This window comes from Vipera ursinii, assembly GCF_947247035.1.
Source record: "Vipera ursinii genome assembly, chromosome: 3".
NCBI classification, from domain to species: Eukaryota; Metazoa; Chordata; class Lepidosauria; order Squamata; family Viperidae; genus Vipera; species Vipera ursinii.
Window position 1 is genome coordinate 68,540,215 of NC_139516.1, and position 9,191 is coordinate 68,549,405.

A 9,191-nucleotide genomic window follows, 5' to 3' on the forward strand; every position below is an offset into this window, starting at 1 on the left:
AGATTAGCAAAACTATTGTTCCTCTACACTGGCAGGTCTTCATTCCTCTGGTACAGTTTATTCCTCACTGCTTGAAGTCGGACTGGGCTGCATTTCTGCCCTCTGTGTAATATCTTTGACAGTTTGTAAATGGGGAAATGAATTAGAATTATAAAATGCCTTGCTATCTCTCTTCTTTCTTTCTGTAAATATTGTAAATATTCATGAGGCTGCCCTATAGTAATTTAACTTCTTTTTAGTTAATTTAAAATCGATCATAATCAAATCCAGTGCCAGTAGTGTTCCATTAACATTCCTGAAATAGCTGTGTATTTATTGTTCTCAAAATAAAAGTATTAATTAAAATATATAGGAAATTCCCAGTGATTGTTCTGTTTTTGCTTTTATTATTTCTACCTGTAATATACTTGTAATGGAATAGTTCAGTGCATCCCAATATACAGTTCACTATAAAACAGCTGAAGCATATTTTTTCATTCATATGATTGTTGTGGTATTTGCAGTGGCGTAGCGTGGGTTGTCAGCACCCGGGGCAAGGCAAGTAATTTGCGCCCCCTAACCCGTGGATTTTAGCACTCGAGTCTTTTCCACTAGATTAGTTAAAGAAACCCTTACCCCCTAAGCACATGTATTGTTTATGAAAATACTGATGTAATTAAAGTAAAATGCATCTAATGCGCCCCCCCAGATGTTGCGCCCGGTGCGGCCGGCCCCCCCTGCACCCCCCACGCTACGCCACTGGGTATTTGGAAGATTTTTTTAAAAACATTTCTGAAAAATACTTCCAAGATTAACAGTAAAAATTATTGATACATTTTGAACATTTTGATAGACCTTTTATATCTGCTTGTTTTCCCCTCACTTTATTTTGTTAAAAAAAAGAATCAACTTAAAATAAGCATTCAGGGACATATCGTGCAAATTCCAGAATGCACATATTTACATGTTAATGTAATAAAATTCACATTCATATCAGTTATCACTGTGGAGAACAGAGTATTATTAATCTGTGACACACTTTTTGTCAGAAAGCTCAATTAATTCCTTCACAAAGGCCACTTAGGTTATTCTATCCTGATTGTAGAACTGGATTGGCTCCCTTTTGGGTCAGTTTTATATGAATTTACATGATTTTGTTCTGCCAGATTATGACGATTTTAACCTTGGCTACCATCTGAGACCATTTGTCCTGTTTTACTTATTTGAGGCTTTGTATGTGTTATCTTCACATCCCAAGAACCAATATTATCTCTTAAATCCAATTATATGTCAACAATCTGAAGAAAAAGCTAGACAGAGATATGGTGTCTATTCACAAGTTATTCATTTTTCCAAGAACCAGGCCTTTTAGAGGTAGTCTACACCACAACTGATCCCAACGTTTCCATTGTTAAGCAATACAGTTGTTAAGTGAGTTTTGCCCCATTTTATGACCTTTCTTGCCATAGTTGTTTAGTGAATCACTGCAGTTAAGTTAGTAATATGGTTGTTAGTGAACCTGGTCTCCCCATTGACTTTGCATGTCAAATGAATGCAAAAGGTGATCACATGATCCTGGGACACCGCAACCGTCAGTGCCTTTTTTTTGTTATAGAACACACGGAACTGCATTCCGGCACCTTTTTTTGAAGGGAAGAACCGGCTCCTTCTAAGCTGCCAGCATGAGTAAAGCTCTGGCTCTGTGAAAGGAAGCTGCCCGGGGAAATCGGGGGCATCGAAGGTCGACCCGGAAACACTTCTGCGGCCCTGAAAGCAGACCCTCTTCTTTGCCTTGGTTCATGGGGCTCCCCCCGCCACTGCCGCCTGTCCTCACCCCCATGTTGGCCACCAGGGACCAGGACTGACTCCTGGAGCGAATCTCTTCGAGGGACCAGCCTCTGTGTCATCAGAGGCGGAGGAGGACGAGGTGGCAGAAGACATCCCAGCTCTGAACAAGTGCCTTCTCAAAAGCCGCGATGATGATGTCCGTCAGCTGATGCTGTCACATGATCTGAAGCTCAAAAACTCCCTAAAGCAGTTCCCCCCCTCCCCCGTAAAGGGCTTTCGACTGGAGCTGGAGCTATCCGTGAATTCTGGCACCTTTTTTTTTTTAACAAAAAAATCACTGGCAACCGTCATAAATACATTCCAGTAGCCAAGTGTCCCAATTTTGATCATGTGACCATGGGGATGCTGCAACAGTCATTAAGTGTGAAAAGCAGTCACAGGTCACTTTTTCCAGTGCTGTGGTAACATCAAACAGTCACTAAATGAATGGTTGTAAATCAAGGACTACTGTAGTTGGATTTTAAAGGCAGTAAGGCACACAAAATTTCAAGCAACACTGATTAATTCTTACGGCTTTCCCGATGGCTATTACATTTGTCATTATGGGATTCAGTGCTTAAGAATGCGGGTTAATACAAAAAGGCCAATAATCATTCTCTAATTGGGATGCGCAACTAACATTAGCTGCAGTATGCATATAAATATGTAACATATAAAAGAACGAATGTTATAGAGCAGAGGGACTGGTTTTTCCGCAGACTGGAGAGTGCGTGGTTTTGTATGCTGCCTGCATTCCATGCATGGGGCTTTGCTTGTTTGTGTGGACTGGTTGCTGGCATGCCGCGGCCCAGTACTGATCCACGGACCAGGGGTTGGGGACCCCTGTTATAAAGTATCTTAAAGGTTTTATATACATAGAAAGTTATGGGACTTGTTCCTGAGAGGGTGAAGCCATTTTTTATTTCTGATCCCTCTAAAGAGAACAGACTTAAAGCTGCTAATTACAGACAGACATTCTCAGGCAGCTTTCCTTCTGCTGTTTTGAGTAAGAGTCATTCTTTGTAAGTGCCATGTGGACTTTTCCTCAATTAAGCATGCATTTGTTCTCCACCCATTCATCTGTTTAAAAAGTGGAACAAATGAAAACTGTTGAAAAACGTTCAGGAAAGAAGATGAGCTAAAGGCGTCATCCTTTAAAGGCAGGTCTAAAGAGTGTACCTCTCCTAAATGTCATCCAGGAAAGATGACATGTCTGTCTACACATTATTTTGTAGCCATGATAAATGACGCAAACCTGTATGATATGTTAAAATTAAGAATTGCTATTGAGTTAACCTATTCTCCTTTTGGGGAAAGCTTCAAACAAGTTCAATGCTATATCTCTCTCTTTTTCTTATCTGGCACATTTCTTCCTTTCAAGACAATGAATTTCCCAGTTCCTCATTTCAGCTCAGCTTGGAAATTGGTCCTTCTTCTCCCCAGGTGATCCTACCAAAAAGAGCCATCTGTGGAGTAGGGAAAGGGAGAAAGCATTGTATATTTTCCATTCAGATTTATTTTTATTGAATAGCGCCTTTCCTCATGAGGAAATTGGCTTTATAGGAGAATGCCTATTAAAGCAGAAAGACAAAAGTGAGAAAAGCAAGGATATATGAGTTTTCTGTGGAGATCTTCAATCATCCAGGTCATGGTTGTCCCAAAGTTGCTTTTTTCCAAAAGGCTACGGGACTTTCTTGGTTTTTGATTTGAAAAGGTTTCAAAGAAGGAAAAAAAAACACAAGAAAATCCAGTTGCCTTTTGGAAAAAGCACATTTGGAAGGATAAATGTTTTTGTGCCACTTATAAACCTTTGATTCAACAAGTAATAAAGGCCAGTTATGGCAGGGTGAAAAACTAGTGTTGAGGAGAACAGAGCCGCTGGCAAAGGAAGGACTCTTAACAAACTCTACCAGGATTGCTATTAAATGATAAAGTTTGCTCAAGAGGAAGAAAAAAAAAATGCTTGGAGAAGCCCAAATTGCTGCGGGATAAACAAACTTCAACAACAGCCAATAGAGAATGGATGCTACCTTTCATCTGAAGGAGGGGTGGGACTACATTACAACTCTTGCAGACTGTCTCTCTCCAAGTTCATGTTGCACTTTGGAAAGTGCCACTTAGCACCATAAAGGAAGATAATTGCTATAAGAGCAGCCAGGTACATCATAGAATGCTACTAACATTATGGCCACTGTGTCCAGACAGAGATAGAGATATCCAAATATCTGTAATTATGAATTTGCTCATTTGCACTTTGCTGAATGAAATTAAATCAATGAAGGCAAATATACGTGTCCCAGGATAATGTTGCAGGATCCAATCTGGATCAGTCACCGGGACCAAAGATTTAGTCTTCCAAGCTTTCAGACTCGTGGTGGGGCCCATCCTCAGGGAACAAAGTTGAAAGCTCAGAAGACTAAATCTCTGGTCCCGGTGACCGAACCAGATTGGATCCTATGAAATCAAATGAGTTGTCATAGCTTTCTGTCGGACAAGCAAGGTACTTCCCTAATACATTAATACATTGAATAGACATTGTTTTACTCTGCGGTGCAGCACACAGCTAAAAGATTTGGTGCGTTTGCATGTCAAAATGGAAAGTGATTTCTGATTCTGGCAAATCAACTTTTTTTTTAATATTTATTTTAAAAAAGCAGCAAAACTGTCAGTGCGAATTCTAAACAACTCATTGGTATGAATTTTATGAAAATAATTGTGTTTTTTGGACAATATTTTCAAGTTGCATTTTTTATTGTAAGCCACCCAGAGTCACTGAGCTCTGTAGAAATGTCATGAATGAATGTATGAATAAACAAAGAAAGAAAGAAATAATGGTGGAGCTGACTAATGTTTATGATGAGTCTAGAAAAAGCTGCTGCTGGAAATTTCCTCAATCCGCTTGAACCTGGGAACACAGATAATCACAAAATTAGCTGATCTAGAAAATGCTTGCTGAGTAGTAAGTTTACTATCCTTTCCCTACTGAATGCCAACATTACTAAATCTATTGTAAGCTATTTCTTATTCTGGATATTCTTATCGTATTATTGGATTCAGCTGCTCTGTAAAAAAACACCCTTGAATCCAGTTTGATTTCTAGGAGTCCACTGATCATAGATCGTGTCAATTTTGGTGTATTTAGCCTACTGTTCTAGTATTTCTCAATGGAATTCCATTGAAGTCTTAACCTACCCTAACCCTTTGTGGCTTCTGTGACCAAAAATACCCAGTTGTTATATCTACCGTTATTATATGACTATAACGTATCTGGTTCCAAGGAATATATTATCCTTCAAGGTGTGAGGTTTGTTGATCAAATGTGACTGATGCCACCACAATTTTTGAATTCAAAATCCCGCTCAGTACGTCTGCAAACAAATAAAACAACATGCATATGAACTTCTTTCTGTTTTTTATGTGACCATAACTGAGAACATCTGTATAAAGTCACAATGTTTTTCCAAGGCCTGGTAACATAATCCTATTGTTTTTAAGTAATGAAATCTGTGGCATATTTTAACATTGCAAATCTCTCTGTGTTTACCTCTTCTACTGAGATTCCTTTTCAACATGAAATTAAGAGTTTGGGTTGATTCGAACAATTCAAAAGCAAAGATAATAAAATTGGCTTAGATTCTAGGAGGCCGTCATATTCCCCAAGATTTAAAACTGCAGCTAATTCATTCTTAAATCATATTCCTAGTGAAGCTGAAACTTTCCATTGTTCATGTGAAATACTCTATCATATCATTCTTGATCATGTATAAACTGACTGTGACTGCAGTTGCCAATTTCCATCAGTAAAATTTGTGACCAGCATTGGACCAGAATTTGTGACCAGCATTTCCCATATACACATCCAATATTTTCCCTGCTTTAGCCTTTGTATTCATGTTTGTGTTCAGGAAAGAATAGGCTAGATGCTAATTATCTAGTCTAGACCATATGATGTAGAATGAAATACATACGAAATCTCAAATACCTAATGTATTGTAGATTACTCAGGGCTTTTTTTCTCATAGAATGCTTAGAACGGAGTTCCGGCACCTTTTTCGGATGGAACCTTGTAAGGTAGGCAAAGCGGGTTGTATGACATGTGTGAGTTCCGGCACCTTTTTCTTTTACAAAAAAAGCACTGAGATTACTAATCTGTAACATCCTTATTAATCTTAGAATTTTTGAAGCATTCTCACTAAGTGAATCAAACAATCGTGTTTGCATTTCAGATTTAATGGAATTTAACGCTAAATTAGCAAGCCTACATGTTATGGATGGCATGTCTCCCTTAATCTCCTTATCTGTGGTTTCCAGTATCTTCAAAGTGATTCAACCAAATTTGATGGCAAATTGACAAATCACAACACCAAACTTTTCAAAATAGGAAGTATTTTGCTGGTTTTCTTAGCTCCTGCCCCCATGACTGTGGGTCCTCTTGTTTTTTTGCACTCTGATCACCTAATGCACAGAATGAAAATAGCAGTGCATTTGTCTCCTTGCCATTAGGCATTAATATCTTCATTGTGTGAATTATTAGGCCAGCTTGTGGCCAAGGTTGACCTTGATTTGGGATGAGAGGACGTGACTGGGCCAAAGTCCCTCAGCTGTTCCTAGGTTCATCTCTCTTTATATGTAAGGAAGAGCAAAACAGCACATCTACATAGGTATTCAGACAACCCAGCTCTCATGCAAATCAGGCAAATCCTGTCTATTTTTTAAACCACGTCCCATGATGTCAGCCCTTCAGAGTAAACCAGACTAGGAAACCAAAGTTACACAGGCCAATATTACTTTTATTGCAAAGATCTAGTAACTGTTCTACCCCAGAGTCAGGTTTCTTTTATCTAATCATTGTCTTGGTAGGCCTTTCACTCTTCCCACTACACGTGGGTCATTCTATAAGGAAATATGTGTGGTGGTGGTGGTGGGGAATCCCACCCTTGAATGCATGCCTCCGCCTTCACCTCAACTCTTCTTCTCCTCATGCTGTCTGAACATCATTAGGGATGCAAACTCCTTTGTACTTTTCCTTTGTAATCCAGACAAACATTTCTGATTCTGCAAGAATGATCTGGTGAGTCCCTCCCTCCCTCTTCACTTTCCATGCTGCAGACAATACTTGAGTTGTAAGCATGTGTGGTTCCCCAAGAGATCTGCTTAAAAATCAAGAAGGCATTTTGTGCATATCTACTTAGGAATAGGTCCCCTTGATCTGGGTAGGAATTAATTAAAAAAGATGTAGAATTGCATTGCTCAGCTGCAGTGCAGGTGTGTCTCAAAACTCTTGGGAGTGAGACTTCTTCTGGAATAACCATAAATGCAAATCACATTTGCAGAGGCAGGCAAGAAGAAAAGGTCCTCATATGGCTTCAACCAGGCAATCACAATGGAGAAAAAGTGTCATCCACATCCATTCTAAATATATAGCCAACAGTATAGCCACACTATTTTTCTTTTGTTTTTCCATTAGTCCTAATAAATAATTAAATATGTTGCTGCTGCTTCCAATAGTGCAAGTTTTGAAAAATTAAAATAAGGGTTGAGTGATTTCACATTACAAACATTTCCTCAGGTAGAGCTAAGTATAGATATTTCTAAAGGATATCATAAAAATGCCAGTATAGAACTGAAATATGCATTGATGTTTTTGGATGCTCAGAAAGCATTCGATAATGTGAATTGGCAGTTTATGATAAGACAACTACAGATTATGGATTTTGGGGAGAAATTTATAAATGTAATTAAAGCAATCTACAATAAGCAAATAGCTAAAATAATGATTAATGGAGATATGACTGAAAAGATTAATATTATGAAGGGAACAAGGCAGGGATGCCCTTTATCCCCATTATTGTTTGTATTGACACTAGAGATACTAAATAGAACTATAAGACAGAATAAGGATATAAAAGGTATGAAAGTTAAGAGAGAAGAATACAAGCTACAAGCTTTCGCAGATGATCTAGTATTTATCTTGGAGGAGCCACTAGAGACAGGACCTGTATTAATAGAACAAACAGAAAAATATGGCGAGGTAGCAGATTTGAAGGTTAATAAAGATAAAACAAAAATGTTAGTGAAAAATATTACTGAAAAACAAAAAAAAAAGAATTGATGGGAAAGTTAGAGATACAGATTGTAAAGAAGGTAAAATATCTGGGGATTCACCTGACAGCAAGATGTATAACAATTAAAGAAGTTAACTATTATAAGTTAAAAAGAGAAATTGAAGTAGATTTGGATAAATGGAAAAAGGTACAACTATCATTAATGGGTAGGATTGCAATAATCAAAAAGAATATATTACCATGATTGTTGTTGTTTTTTTCAACAATACCAATAAAATTGGAAAAGAAATATTTTGAGGGGCTAAATAAAATAATTTTGAAATATATTTGGCAGGGGGGAAAGGCAAGGATTAATACACAGCTATTTCCAGAGACATCATATCAGGAATTCTTTATTGATGGTTTGGGAGAAAATAAAGAGGAAGCATTACTTGAGGATTCCAGATTGGCTTTCAACTATGGAAGCGTTAATACACCCCAATATGTTTAACATGGGAAACATTATAAGATATAAAGACCTACTAACAGATACGGGGAAGCTGAAAACCAAACAACAATTAGAGGAACAAGGAATAAAGATGGATTGGTACATGAGAAAGCAAATACAATCTAGATATGAAAAAGATGCGGAAAATAGATGGTTTTAATTTGGGGAGAACAGAGTTAGATGAAATACGGGAACTGAAGAAAAATGGATTTTAAAAATGTATAGCTACTTACTATATAGGGAATTAGAGGAGGAGCAAGTTAAGGAGTCAATGATAAAATGGTCAAGAAATTTTGGATATACCAGTGTTTTTCAACCACTGTTCCGCGGCACACTAGTGTGCCGCGAGATGTTGCCTGGTGTGCCGTGGGAAAAATTGAAAGAACACTGACCTAGGAGACAGCGGTGAGAGGAGGAGGAGGAGGAGGAGGAGGAGGAGGAGAAACAGCCGCGGGCGGAGCAGCGCTGTAAGACTCTCTGGCGGGGCACCGGAGCCTTGGCTAAGCTGACGGCCCTACTTCGCTGGAAGCAAAAGCCCGGGAAAAGAAGTGGGCTCGACCTCTCTAGGCACCAGGGCTCCACGGCAGCATAGCTCCGCCCCCTTCTCTGGCTTCGGAGGGTCTCTTGCTGAAGAGAGAGAAGCTGGGGAGAGGTGACCGGCTCGCTTATCGGAAGAGGACGGACGGGCGGCTAGCCCGGCTCGCCTGAGCTGTCGCGTGGTTGGTTGCCTGCAACGTTCGGAAAAGCTCTTCTTCCCCAGCACGCGCCACTTACTCCTTACTCCCCGCACGGCTGAGGATGCGAGACTCCCGCCTGGTCGGCTGCCTGGCTCC